Below are 14312 nucleotides of genomic sequence, written 5' to 3' on the forward strand. Positions count from 1 at the left end.
ATGAATTGGATATTAATGTCCCCCAAATGTCCTGTATTGATGCTATAACCTTCAATGTGATGGCTTTTGGATGTGGGACTTTTGAAAGAGGACTAAATTTAGATGAGGTCCTTTGGGTGGAGGCCCCTATGATGAGATTAGTATACTTACAATAAGAAGATCTTTCTCTGTATCCACCCCCACCTACCCACTTGGCTCTCACTCTTTTTCCCTCTGTGAGAACACAAACCAGGTACAGATCTCATGTCAAGAATTAAACTACTAGTAACTTGGTCTTGGATCACCAGCCTTCAGAATCGAGAAATAAATGTCTGTGGTTTATGACAGCCCAAGTGGACCAGTACAAGCCAATCCTGGCTTTAGAATAAATTGAATCCTCTCATAATGCTTTGAGTAATATTTATGCTCCTCCTTTTGGGTGCAATTTACTCTGAAATCTCTCAGTTCCTCATGTGAACAGATTTCTTCTGCAGGAAGTTCTCCCTTGCCAGGACCTTTGAGCAGAGAGATCAGGGTATCTTTTCTTTTCTTTTCTTTTCTTTTCTTTTCTTTTCTTTTTTTTTTTTTTTTTTTGACAGGCAGAGTGGACAGTGAGAGAGAGAGAAAGGTCTTCCATTGCCGTTGGTTCACCCTCCAATGGCCGCCGCCGCCGGCGCGCTGCGGCCGGCGCACTGCGCTGATCCGATGGCAGGAGCCAGGAGCCAGGTGCTTTTCCTGGTCTCCCATGGGGTGCAGGGCCCAAGCACCTGGGCCATCCTCCACTGCACTCCCTGGCCACAGCAGAGGGCTGGCCTGGAAGAGGGGCAACCGGGACAGAATCCGGCGCCCCGACCGGGACTAGAACCCAGTGTGCCGGCGCCGCTAGGCGGAGGATTAGCCTAGTGAGCCGCGGCGCCGGCCTAGGGGTATCTTTTCTGAGGAGTCACATCTGAGCACGTCAAAGAAAATACAATATGTATCCCTGAGGTAAGAGTGTTCTGGGGAAGGGAAAAGACAAAGGTGACATCCTGAGGTGGGGGGGGGGGGTTCAGCATGTTGGATGAAAGAAGAGTCCCTATGGCTGAAGCACACAGTAATGGAAAGCTGGGGGTGGATCAGACCATACTGGCCCACATAGCCCAGAGTTTATTCTCCTCAGTGCTTTTGATATTGCACGAGATAGTGCTTTGTTGAGACAAGCTACCTTGTGCCTTGGAAGGTAATTAGAATGATTCCTAGCCTCTGCTGATTAGGTGACAATGCCTCTCTCCTCACTATGACAACCAGAACCACCTCCAATCTTCACCAGATGTCCTCTGGAAAGCAAAATTACTGCATTTGAGAACCACAGTTGTAGTCCATGGGAAGGCCTTTGTGTGTATTCCATGTGTTAGCCCAAATCATTGACCTTTGAGAAGAAAAATCATGGGATGTTTTGGGCAAAGGGCTCATTCTGGGCATGGAGGTATCAAGAGAAGCATTGGTAGAGCTCCAGAGGAGACACCAGAGCTTGGGCTGCTGTGGCCCTCATATACAGGTTTCACAGATAGGTGGGATGAAGGAAGGAAAGAAAAAGAGGCAGCAGAGAAAAGCTCAAGCTTTTGCCAAAGATATTTGAAGAATGGCTTTCCCATTGATTGAGATGAGAAATATTTGGTGGGAGTTCTAGGGAGGAAGCTTATGGGGTATGGGGTCAGAGCAAAAAGAACAGATTGGAGGATTTTCTTTCTTTATGGAGAGGTACATCCCCACCCCCCTACACACAGCTCGTCTATCTACTGCTCTGTCCACTCCAGAAATGCTTACAATGATCAGGACAGGTTTTTGCTGAAGCTGAGAGCCAGGAGCTCAGTCCAGACCTCCCACATGGTGGCAGGAACTCATCTACTTGAGCCATCATTACTGCCTCCCAGGGATCTGCATATGCAGGAAGCTAGAGTCAGGAGCAGGAGCCAGGAATCGAACCCAGGCTCTCCAATAGGAAATGCAAGCATCTTAATCACTAGACTAATTACACACCCTAATGACTAAAAGTGTTTTCAATTCAAGATGCTGTTTAGATATCCAAGTTGAGACAGTAGGTAGGTTGTTGTATTTATAAGCTAAGAGTTTAAAGGAGTGATTACTGTTGGAAATGAAAAATTGAGCATCTGTATAGATGAATTTTAAAAATAAGGGCCAGATTTAATCATCAAGGACACTGATATCAAAACGGGTGAGAGGAGTGTTGCTGAATGTATTAAGTTTTTGAGGGAGAAATGCTAACATTTGACATCTAAGGGACGAACAATATTTGAACTATGAAGAAGGCTGATGTTTCCAAAATTGTTCTGGCCACATCCCTTTGAGTGACATCATATTTTATGAACTATGATTAAAAATAAGAAAAAAATGTGAGCACTGCATGAAAATCAAGATAGAGTAGGAAGTCAGGGTGAAAGTGACCATGTTCAAGGTCATTAGCAATCAGGGAAATGCAAATCAAAACCACAATGTTTCTCCTCACCCCGGTTAGAATGGCTCACATGCAGAAATCTACCAACAACAGATGCTGGCGAGGATGTGGGGAAAAAGGGACACTAACCCACTGTTGTGGGAATGCAAACTGGTCAAGCCACTATGGAAGTCAGTCTGGAGATTCCTCAGAAACCTGAAGATAACCCTACCGTTCGACCCAGCCATCCCACTCCTTGGAATTTACCCAAAGGAATTTAAATTGGCAAACAAAAAAGCGGTCTGCAGCCTAATGTTTATTGCAGCTCAATTCACAATAGCTAAGACCTGGAACCAACCTAAATGCCCATCAACGGTAGACTGGATAAAGAAATTATGGGATATGTACTCTTCAGAATACTATACCGCAGTAAGAAACAACGAAATCCAGTCATTTGCAACAAAATGGAGGAATCTGGAACACATCATGCTGAGTGAATTAAGCCAGTCCCAAAGGGACAAATACCATATGTTCTCCCTGATCGGTGACAACTGACTGAACACCAAAAAGGAAACCTGTTGAAGTGAAATGGACACTATGGGAAACGGTGACTTGATCAGCATAGCCCTGACTGTTAATGAACAACTTAATACATTATCCCTCTTAGTAGTTTTTTTGTCTGTTCTGCTTAATATGACTGGTTTAATTCTGTAATTAATACCCAGTTATTCTTAAGTGTTGAAATTTAACTGAAATGTGATCCTTGTTAAACATAAGAGTGGGAATAGGAGAGGGAAGAGATGTATAATTTGGGACATGCTCAAGCTGACTTGCCCCAAATGGTAGAGTTAGAAACATACCAGGGGATTCCAATTCAATCCCATCAAGGTGGCATGTACCAATGCCATCTCACTATTCCAAGTGATCAATTTCAGTTCACAATTGATCATAATGAAAGGACTAAGAGTCAAAGGGAGCACATAAACAAGTCTAGTACCTGCTAACACTAACCGATAGAATAAATAAAGGGGAGAGTGATCCAACATGGGAAATGAGATACTCAGCAGACTCATAGAATGGCAGATGTCCTAAATAGCACTCTGGCCTCAGAATCAGCCCTAAAGGCATTCGGATCCAGCTGAAAAGCCCATGAGAGAATTTCAGGCATGGAAAGCCAAGACACTCTGGCAAAAGATCTCTGTGAGTGAGATCCCAGTGGAAAGAACAGGTCTTCAAAGAAGGAGGTACCTTTCTCTGAAGGGAGGAGAGAACCTCCACTTTGACTATGACCTTGTCTAAACAAGATAAGAATCGGAGAACTCAGAGGGCTTCCATAGCCTTGGAAACTCATGACTGGAGCATAGGGAGATTACTGATGCCATAAACAGGAGTGTCAATTGGTAAAGTCAACAACAGGAGTCACTGTGCACTTACTCCTCATGTAGGATCTCTGTCCTTAATGTGCTGTACATTGAGATTTAATGCTATAACGAGTACTCAAACAATATATTTCACTTTGTGTTTCTATGGGGGTGCAAACTGTTGAAATCTTTACTTAATGCATACTAAACTGATCCTCTGTAAAAAAAAAAAAAAAAAAAAAAGAAATTATCAACTCCCAACTTGACTCTCACTGGGATTAAACATGACAATAGTTCTGATCTGATTTCATCATCATTAAAAAAAAATCATCTATTATTTTTCACTTTATGTTTCTGTGTGGGAGCAAACTGTTGAAATCCTTACTTAATGTATACTAAGCTGATCTTCTGTATATTAAGATAATTGAAAATGAATCTTGATGTGAATGGAAGGGGAGAGGGAGTGGGAAAGGGGAGGGTTGTGGGTGGGAGGGACGGTATGGGGGGGAAGCCATTGTAATCCATAAATCGTACTTTGGAAATTTATATTCATTAAATAAAAGTTAAAAAAAAGAATTTGGAATATGGGACATTGTACAATGACCAAAAAGTACATGAACTATATTAGTGACAAAACTTAAATATTATATTTTTCTTTCAATTCTATTTTTTTTTTTTAATTTTTGACAGGCAGAGTGGACAGTGAGAGAGAGACAGAGAGAGAAAGGTCTTCCTTTTGCCGTTGGTTCACCCCCCAATGGCCGCCGCTGCAGCCGGCGCACCGTGCTGATCCGATGGCAGGAGCCAGGATCCAGGTGCTTTTCCTGGTCTCCCATGGGGTGCAGGGCCCAAGCACCTGGGCCATCCTCCACTGCACTCCCTGGCCATAGCAGAGAGCTGGCCTGGAAGAGGGGCAACCGGGACAGGATCCGGCGCCCCGACCGGGACTAGAACCCGGTGTGCCGGCGCCGCAAGGTGGAGGATTAGCCTATTGAGCCACGGCGCCGGCCCTCAATTCTATTTTTATATTTGACCTATGTCTGAGAAAATATTAAGGCATGTATTAGTTTCCTGTGGTATGATAACAAATTTTCACAACTTTGGTGACTTTGAATCAGATAAAATTATTCTTATAGTTTTGGAGGTCACCAGTCCAAAGTAGTTTAGTTGGGTTAAAAACCAAGATGGTGGTAGGCTCACACTTCTTCCAGAGTCACCAGGGCAGAATATATTTCTTTTTTTTTTCTTAAGAAAGATTTATTTATTTGAAAGAGTCACAGAGAGGGAGAAGCAGAGGCAGAGGCAGAGAGAGAGGTCATCTGTTTGCTGGTTCACCCCAAATGGCTGCAACAGCCAAGACAAAGCCAGGTGCAGAACTTAACTCCTGGTCTCCCACTTGGATGTAGGGGCCCTAACACTTGGGCCATTATCCACTGTGTTTGCACGCCATAGCAGAGATTGGATCAGGCACCCATATGTGATGTTAGTGCTGCAGGTGGTGGCTTTATCCGTTAAGCCACCGTGCCAGCCCCAGGAAAATACATGGCATTGTCTTTCCCATGTCTGGAGCTGCATCCCATGCATTCCATGGCTCTCAGCCCCTTCCTCTGTCTTCATAACTAGCACAGCACTTCATAACTAGCACATAACTAGCATCTTCAACCCTCTGTCAGCTTTCATCATCTCGTTACTTTCTGTCTCCTCTCTTCCCTCTTTCAAGGGACTCTGTGATTCCAGTGGCTGATCCAGGTGATGTAGCTCAAGATCTTTAAAATAAATACAGATTTAAAGTTTCTTTTGCCATATAAGGCAACATATTAATAGATTCTAGGGATTTAAATAGGAATATCTTTGGAGACTGTTACTTAGCCTATCACAGGACATACGTATGTAGTAGGTCATTTATACCTTAACTGCTTAACAAATGAAACAGAAAAATATTTTTGGCCTAGGGATTCTCTGAAAAACAAAGTTGAGAAATTAACGTTCCTCCTGACTGAAAGTTTGGTAAACACTGACTGAGGGAGTAATGTCATTTGAAACCCAAAGATTTCTAAATACTGAATCCTAGAGAATTCTAATATTGAGACTTGGGGAAGAGAAAAAGGATTAAGCAAAAAAGACCCAGGAAGAGTAGCTAATTATATGCAAGAAGAAGCAAGAGAAGGTTATGTCTCAGAAGGTAAGGGAAAAAATGTGATTCAAGAATGGAGGAATAGTAAAATTTCTCTAATAAATAGAAGTCCAGGGCCGGCGCCGCGGCTCACTAGGCTAATCCTCCGCCTTGTGGCGCCAGCACACTGGGTTCTAGTCCCGGTCGGGGCACCGGATTCTGTCCCGGTTGCCCCTCTTCCAGGCCAGCTCTCTGCTGTGGCCAGGGAGTGCAGTGGAGGATGGCCCAAGTGCTTGGGCCCTGCACCCCATGGGAGACCAGGAGAAATACCTGGCTCCTGCCATCGGATCAGCGCGGTGCGCCGGCCGCAGCGTGCCAGCCGCGGTGGCCATTGGAGGGTGAACCAACGGCAAAGGAAGACCTTTCTCTCTGTCTCTCTCTCTCACTGTCCACTCTGCCTGTCAAAAAAAAAAAAAAAAAGTCCAGGTGTGAGATATGATCTTTGTGTTTGAACAGGACTGGGGTCCCTAATGTAAATATGAACACATTTTAATAATTAAATGTTCAACTATAGTGTAGCAAACAATCATATAAGCTAGATCTCAGGAAAAAATTATAAACCCAAATACTGTATGTACAGAAGAGGTCTTTTTATTTTTTTGAAGATTTTATTTATTTATTTGACTGGAAGAGTTACAGACAGTGAGAGAGAGAGAGAGAGAGAGAGAGACAGAAAGGTCTTCCTTCCGTTGGTTCAGTCCTCAAATGTCCACCATGGTCAGAGCTGTGCTGATCTAAAGCCAGGAGCCAGGTGCTTTTTCCTGGTCTCCCATGCGGGCGCAGGGCCCCAAGCAGATGGGCCACCTCCACTGCTATCCCAGGCCACAGCAGAGAGCTGGACTGGAAGAGGAGCAACTGGGACTAGAACCGGCAGCCACATGGGATGCTGGCGCCACAGGTGGAAGATTCACGACGCCGGCCCTGAAGAGATCTTTTTTTTTTTTTTTTAAATCTATCATCTATCTATCTATCTATGCATCTATCACCTATATTTCTGTTATCATCTCTATATATCTAGTGTTAGTGTACCAACATCATGAAATAAGAGAAATAATCAAAAAAATATTATTAATTTTTCACTCCGGGAATATTTTTATTTCAAGATTGGAAAACACAGAAGTATATTTCACCAACAACCTGGATTACTCACACAGGACCTTTTGTCATTTATCTGGTTGCTTTTCTTAAAAAGGTTGTGTATTTTAAGGGAAGAGAGAGAGAGCAATCTCCCATTAACAGTTTCACTCCCCAAGTGCCTGAAACAATCAAAGTCAGGCTAAGCTGATGTCAGGAACCAGGAATTCAATCTGGGTCTCCCAAGTGGCTGGCAGAGATCTAGGTACTTAAGCCATCACCTACTGGCTCCCACTGTATACAACAGAAGGGAGTTTAATTGATGGTGTAGCTGGAACTCAAACCCAGCACTCTGATATGGAATGTGGATATCCCTGGTGACATTTTAACTGCTATACCTAATAGTGGATCCTCTTGTTACTTTTCAACTCAACATGGTTTAGTCTGGAAAAGACCACATGTATTGGCAAAGGAGCACAATCAGCATATAATTGATTTCATTAATAACTCATATATTCATTCATTCAATAAATACTTAAAGAGATCTTACTCTCTCAGGCAACACACTGAAGACTTACTAGGTGCCAGAAAATGAAGCCCAACACTGACCAGGCTCTACCTGATGGACTTATTAGGGTCAGAGGAAAAACCAGAAAAGGAGAGCTAAGAGAAACACATATGATACAACAAACCTAGTGATCTCATTCATGCAGCTTCTTTTTTATTTATTTATTTATTTATTTATTTATTTCAAGCTTTTATATTTTTCCTTTCTGCCAGAGACTTTTATTTAAGGTATACAAATATCATGCATTTCATAAATACAACCTGCCCCCTCACCCCCACTCCCACTGTTCTTCCACCTCCCTCTCCTATTCCCATTCTTATTTTTTACCAAGATCTATTTTCAATTAACTCTATGCATGTAAGGCTAAATTTATACTAAGTAAAGAGTTCAACAAATAGTATGAATTAAAAAAAAAAAAAAACAACTGTTCCTCAACAGTCGAGATAAGTGCTGCTCAAAGTCATCTCATCTCAGAATGTCAATTTCACTTCTATAGAATACCTTTTAGGCCCAAATACTACCTAATTTTTAAAAATGGAAACTTTTTCAGTGTATCACTTTTACTTATAAAAATATATCTCCACATTAAGCTATTAAAGGCTTCATTTAAAAAAATGAAGTGTCTTTCCTCTTAATTACTTTCACTAGTTTCCAGCAGAATATCAAATGAGCAGAGTAAAATATCTGTGTCATACCACCCACTCCACTGACCTCAATAAAATATTTGTTTCACAATCCAGACTGAACAATTGAAATGTCTGCATTATTGAGCAGTGGCCAAGTAATTCAAGGGAAGCTTGCCTTCTTTTTCAAACAGATATTTCTTGCATTTGCTGACCTATTAATTCCTTTATATGTGGGAGAACAAATATTCAATGACAATTATAAACATCCTTTCTTCTCTACATCAGTCCCATAAGCATGATTTTATTTAGTACATGATAAATTACGTGACATTACCTGTTTCTGCAAAAATCTTTAGAGGTATATTATATTAACACTTTGCAGTTTGGACTGGAAATACTGCAACTGGGGCTGAGTTGCCTTACTGTGATATATGCAATGGAAGGCTATGAATTTGTTCAATGTGATGATATATCATTAATATTATCAGCCTTAAGAAAATCGTTTGCTTACTTTCAAAATATTCATTTATAAAGCCTCCAGGACTATATAACAATAGAAAACTGCAGAGAATTCCCTGTCCCTCCCCACCCCCCACAAAATATGTTAGCCAAGGTAGCTCTTTTAAAAAATACAAAATTAAAAGCAGGAAACTCCAATGGCAAGAGGCTTAAAGAAAAGATATTTCAGTTTCATGTTACACCTTTCCTCCATGGGTCAGAAGAACACCTTGCCAATTGCTTTCCCCTAACCTCTCCTTCATTGAAGGATTCATTAAGTTTCCATTTGGCCTCCTCCCAATCTCTCTAGCACAGCCTTTGGCCAATAACCACTCATCAAGAGTTTGGTTGCCATGAAGCTGTGAAACAGGATAGTTCCCCTGCCCCTGACCAAGTAGAATCAGAGCATTTCACCTAAGAATTTGGAAGAATATCATGTCTGTTAAAAAAATGTTTTCCCAGGGTAGTTTTCAAAAGATGTCTACTAATCTATAATTATGTTTCCCTACACTGATTCAGGAAACAGTGCTTTAGGGATAGGTTTATCTAATAAAATATTGGACAGTCAGTTAAAATAGACTCCCATTTATTTATTTGCTTATTTGATCTGAAAGGTAGAGCTATACACACAGAGATACATACACACACACACACACACACACACACAGAGAGAGAGAGAGAGCAGGAGAGAGAGAGAGAGGCAGACACACGGAGATCTCCCATCCACTGGTTCATTCCCCAAAGCCTGAAATATCCAGAGCTTGGCTAGGCTGAAGCCGGAAGCTGGGAATTCAATCCGTGTCTCCCATATGAGTGGCATGCACCCAAATATTGTGCCATCACCTTCTGTCTCCCAGGAGGCACATTAGCAGGACGCTGGATCAGAGCCGGGGCGTGAATCCAGGCATTCTAGTGCAGGATGTGGGCATCAAAAGTGGTGTTTTAAATGCCAAATCAAATGCCTGCCCCAAGATAGAATTTCGGGTCAACAGTGAATAATATAGTCCAATACTATCTCAAATATTAAATGTGATATCCTTGCAATAAAAAATAATCAATTCATTGTCCTAAATTCAAATTCAATTGGGCACTCTGTATTTATTTGCTAAATCTATCAATCCTACCCTAGGTGCCATTAGAATATTGATCTCCAGATATATCAATTTTAGTGCAATGCCAAATGGTCATGAGTCCAAAAGATGCCATGTATCTTTTCAGCATGCCAAGAAACAGCCCAAATGTTCAGCCAGAAAATTCCCTGAGCTTATCACCTCCAGTAACAGGGGCTTTTTCTCATGTCAAAAACTACGAAAACTTCAGAATGTAATAGGGGTTGGTAAAATCTTAATGTTCAATCAACAATAAATTCTGAAGTTAAATTAAGTGCTAAGATACATAAACTCAAAGTTATTACTGTGTGTAAGAGCAAATAGTAATAAACTTTTTTTTTTTTTTTTAACAGGTAGAGTTACAGACAGTGAGAGAGAGAGAGACAGAGAGAAAGGTCTTCCTTCCACTGGTTCACACCCCAAATGGCCGCCACTGCCGGAGCTGTGCCAATCTGAAGCCAGGAGCCAGGTGCTTCCTCCTGGTCTCCCATTCGGGTGCAGGGCCCAAGCACTTGGGCCATCCTCCACTGCACTCCCGGGCCACAGCAGAGAGCTGGACTGGAAGAGGAGCAACCAGGACTAGAACTGGCACCCATATGGGATGCCGGCGCCGCAGGAGGAGGATTAACCAAGTGAGCCACAGCACTGGCCAATAAACCTTTTTTTAAACACTTGTACATTACCTCAACATAGTTTAGAATTAAAAAAAAAAAAAAATAGACTCCAGACTGGTGCTGCGGCTCACTAGGCTAATCCTCCACCTTCGGAGCCAGCACATCGGGTTCTAGTCCCGGTTGGGGCGCCTGTTCTGTCCCGGTTGCTCCTCTTCCAGTCCAGTTCTCTGCTGTGGTCAGGGAGTGTGGTGGAGGATGGCCCAAGTGCTTGGGCCCTGCACCCGCATGGGAGACCAAGAGGAAGCACCTGGCTCCTGGTTTCGGATCGGTGCAGCGCACTGGCCTTGGCGACCATATGGGGTGTGAACCAACGAGGGAAGACCTTTCTCTCTGTCTCTCTCTCTCACTGTCTAACTCTGCCTGTCAAAAAAAAAAAAAAAAAATAGACTCTAAAAGGGGAAAAGGTTTTGGAAAGATGGGATTGGACATGTTTTGTGAATTACTCCCTCTGGTCCCCGAGAGCAGTTGTCTATACTACCTATGTGAGCCTCAGTTTGTACACCTGTAAAGTGGAGATAATATCTTACACGATAACATGGTTGTGAGACTTAGGTGCTTCTTAAGTAAAAGAAATTCAGAGTAGTAGAAATTTAGCAGGGAATCATGCAGTGAAAATCATTAGATATGTACTTCATGGATGGAAATCATTAACTACCTAAGTATTCCTGAAGTGAACACACAACAGAAATAATATATCAAATAAAACAAGGAGATAACTTAATTGTAATATTCCAAATATTTTTATATTTAATCATAAATCCGTTACTAAGAGAATTACATATAGAGAAAAGGGTAGATAATTTGCTATTGGAGGATAAAATATTCAATGGAAGTTTATAATTAAAAAATGCTAATGTTTTTCAATTGTAGTAGTATTGTAGTACCAGAACGTCTTGTGGGGATGAGAGGGAAGGTCTGGGTGGGTCTATTGTAGACATGATATTCAACACGATAAAAGTGATACCCTCCCCAGAGTAGCAGTGAAAATCAGGCTTTGTTCCAGTCAGAAGAAAGATTAAGAGATGGGAACAAACTCACCTGTAATTATACCATCTCCCACATTTGAATGATTAATGTGTTTAATGTGATGGTTTATGTTAAGAAAATACTAAATGAAAGATCTCTGTGAGTGAGATCCCAGTGGAAAGAATAGGTCATCAAAGAAGGAGGTACCTTTCTCTGAAGGGAGGAGAGAACTTCCACTCTGACTACGACCTTGTCTAAATATGATCAGAGTCGGTGAACTCAAAAGGCTTCCATAGCCTTGGCAACTCAGGACAAGAGCCTAGGGTGATTACTGATGCCATAAACAAGAGTGTCAAATTGTTAAGTCAACGACAGGAGTCACTGTGCACTTACTCCTCATGTAGGATCTCTGTTCTTAATGTGCTGTACATTGTGATTTAATGCTATAACTAGTACTCAAACAGTATTTTTCACTTTGTGTTTCTATGTCGGTGCAAACTGTTGAAATCTTAATATATGCTAAACTGATCTTCTGTATGTAAAGAGAATTGAAAATGAATCTTGATGTGAATGGAAGGGGAGAGGGAGCAGGAAAGGGGAGGGTTGCGGGTGGGAGGGAAGTTATAGGGGGGGAAGCCATTGTAATCCATACGCTGTACTTTGGAAATTTATATTCATTAAATAAAAGTTAAAAAAGAGAAAATACTGGGAATACAAAAAGCTAAATTATGAATCTTAAAACCTGGAAAAAGAACGCATCTGTTTTAAAGCCAAGTAGATGTGGCATTGATAATTATGATATATGACATAATCCATAGGAGTAAAAAGGGGAAAAATCTTCATATTGTTCAGTATTTAGGCTTGCTGTTGTCCTCAGGGAAAAAAAAGTGTCACATGTACAACTAAAGTTCCCTTCTGGTTTCAAATGAATATCAAAAATCCTTGGTTAATTTTTCACCTGTGTCAAACTAATCCTCTAGGTTCAGAACCAATTTAAATCCCTCCTTCCCCTTCAGACACTGAATGTTAACACCAGGAACATTCTACAGTACAAAGTACCTTACGAAAGAGAAGGATTCTGTAGTGCAGGTGACATAACTGATCTCAGGGACCTCTGCTTTTTACACTGATGGCAGCCAGTCAGGCAATCATAGTTATATGCCTTTCCTTACTCAGATGTTCATTTCAACAACTGCATGGTGTGTGCATGGAAGGGTTTGCCACTCTATGCATATGTTCCTCCTGTGAGTTGCAGGGAATGAAGCATGTGTGGCAGGAGATGGTACCCTCCCAGCGTAGGAAGTCCCTGTCTGTATCTAGCAGCTGCATATTGGAATGCTTAGAAGAGAAACCTGGAGAAGTGGCTTCTCCTTGGCATTCTTCTGTTGGGCTTCCCACCTCGAGGGAACAAACCCAATACTGTGATTTTGACCTGTGTGTGCATCGCATTGGTAAGTTGCACAGTGTCCATGATCCCACTTGAAACCTCTTCTGATGAATTTTCATATTTTTTATTGCCATCCAGACAACAGTGACTTCGAATGTAATATTCTCCACATTTCCATTCTCTAGTTTCCACCAACGATCTTGTGTCTCCTCTAATTCCAAAGTTCAGTGCAAGAAGTGGGGAAAAAGTTGTCTCCATATCTCGCACTGCTGCTAAGTGCACCGTGGAGTCTCCCATGAGTGGTACATCAGGCTCTTTGTCTTCACAGCCCAGGACAAATCTGTTGCACTAAGACTGCCATCTGGTATCTCCTTGAATATCTTCTGCTGCATGTGGAATAGCTGCTAAGTTTGATCTTGGCTCATTCTAAGCTCAGGTGGAAGGTCTGTGCTGACCCCAAGCAGCTGTGCTATCTGTAGGTAGTGCCTCTGTCACTGTCTCAGTCCCTCCCTGTACTCCAGTATCAGCAGCATTCAAGAGAAAAAAAAATTGAGAGGTATAAGTTTTTGAGATGACTTCAGCATCATCAGATAAAAATTAAATAATGGATTCATATTTACTGAATTTTCTTTTTAAATTATCTGGGAAAATAGGCTGAAATTAATTCTCAAAGAGCGTCTGGTGTGTTTGACCCTTGTTTGTTCCACGTAGTCTTGAATAAAAGCTACAAGATGCATTATCTTTCCTTATGAGATTTTTACTTACTGTCTATAAAGAACTTCAACTTTACAAATTGCAATTATCACTTGAATTTACCAGTTTTTACTAACTTTATAGTCAAAAATGTAGCCCACATAATTTTCTTGTAGATGTTATATTCACATTCTTATCCATGGATAATTTAAATTTTGATCTGTTCTAGTTCGTTCCATTTGCATTTATAGTTCCTTTTCTCCCCTTGTGGATTAGAACATTTTGTTCTCAAAAGATTGAAGTCAGAACTGAATATTCTGGAGTTCTTCTGTATTGAACATATAATTTGAAATTTGAACAGCCGGGAAAAAAAATTAGCATGCACCACTCCATAATTCATTCCTGAAATACTTATCTACCCTACTCATTCCTGTCTTAGCTATGCTCTCAGCCTGAATAGTTTTGCCCTCAACACCTCAGTCCATTCACTGTCACTTTTACTCCACTATCTGTTATGCATTGTGTTCTTATTAAAACAATCGGGATTAACCCTTTCTACACACATACATGCACATACATACTATATGTATATATATAATACATAAATACTTACGTATACTATATATAAAATATTGGTCAATTTTCTGTTGCTAATGACAACAGCAGAGGAAGTTAAAAGGAAATGAGATTTAGTTTAGTTTGTGGTTCTGTTCAAAGTAGAGGGCAATATCTGGTGATAACCTTCTCTCTTGCAATGACTTAATGGCTCA

At 41.3% G+C, this 14312-nt stretch overlaps 1 pseudogene; it reads right to left on the bottom strand.

Moving 5' to 3' along the window:
* Positions 1–12647: 12647 nt before the first annotated feature.
* The window catches only part of LOC127489661 (platelet-activating factor acetylhydrolase IB subunit alpha2 pseudogene), a 96488-nt pseudogene continuing 94823 nt past the window's right edge, over positions 12648–14312 (bottom strand).

Source organism: Oryctolagus cuniculus, chromosome 2 (genome assembly GCF_964237555.1).
Source record: "Oryctolagus cuniculus chromosome 2, mOryCun1.1, whole genome shotgun sequence".
In the NCBI taxonomy this organism is placed as follows: Eukaryota; Metazoa; Chordata; class Mammalia; order Lagomorpha; family Leporidae; genus Oryctolagus; species Oryctolagus cuniculus.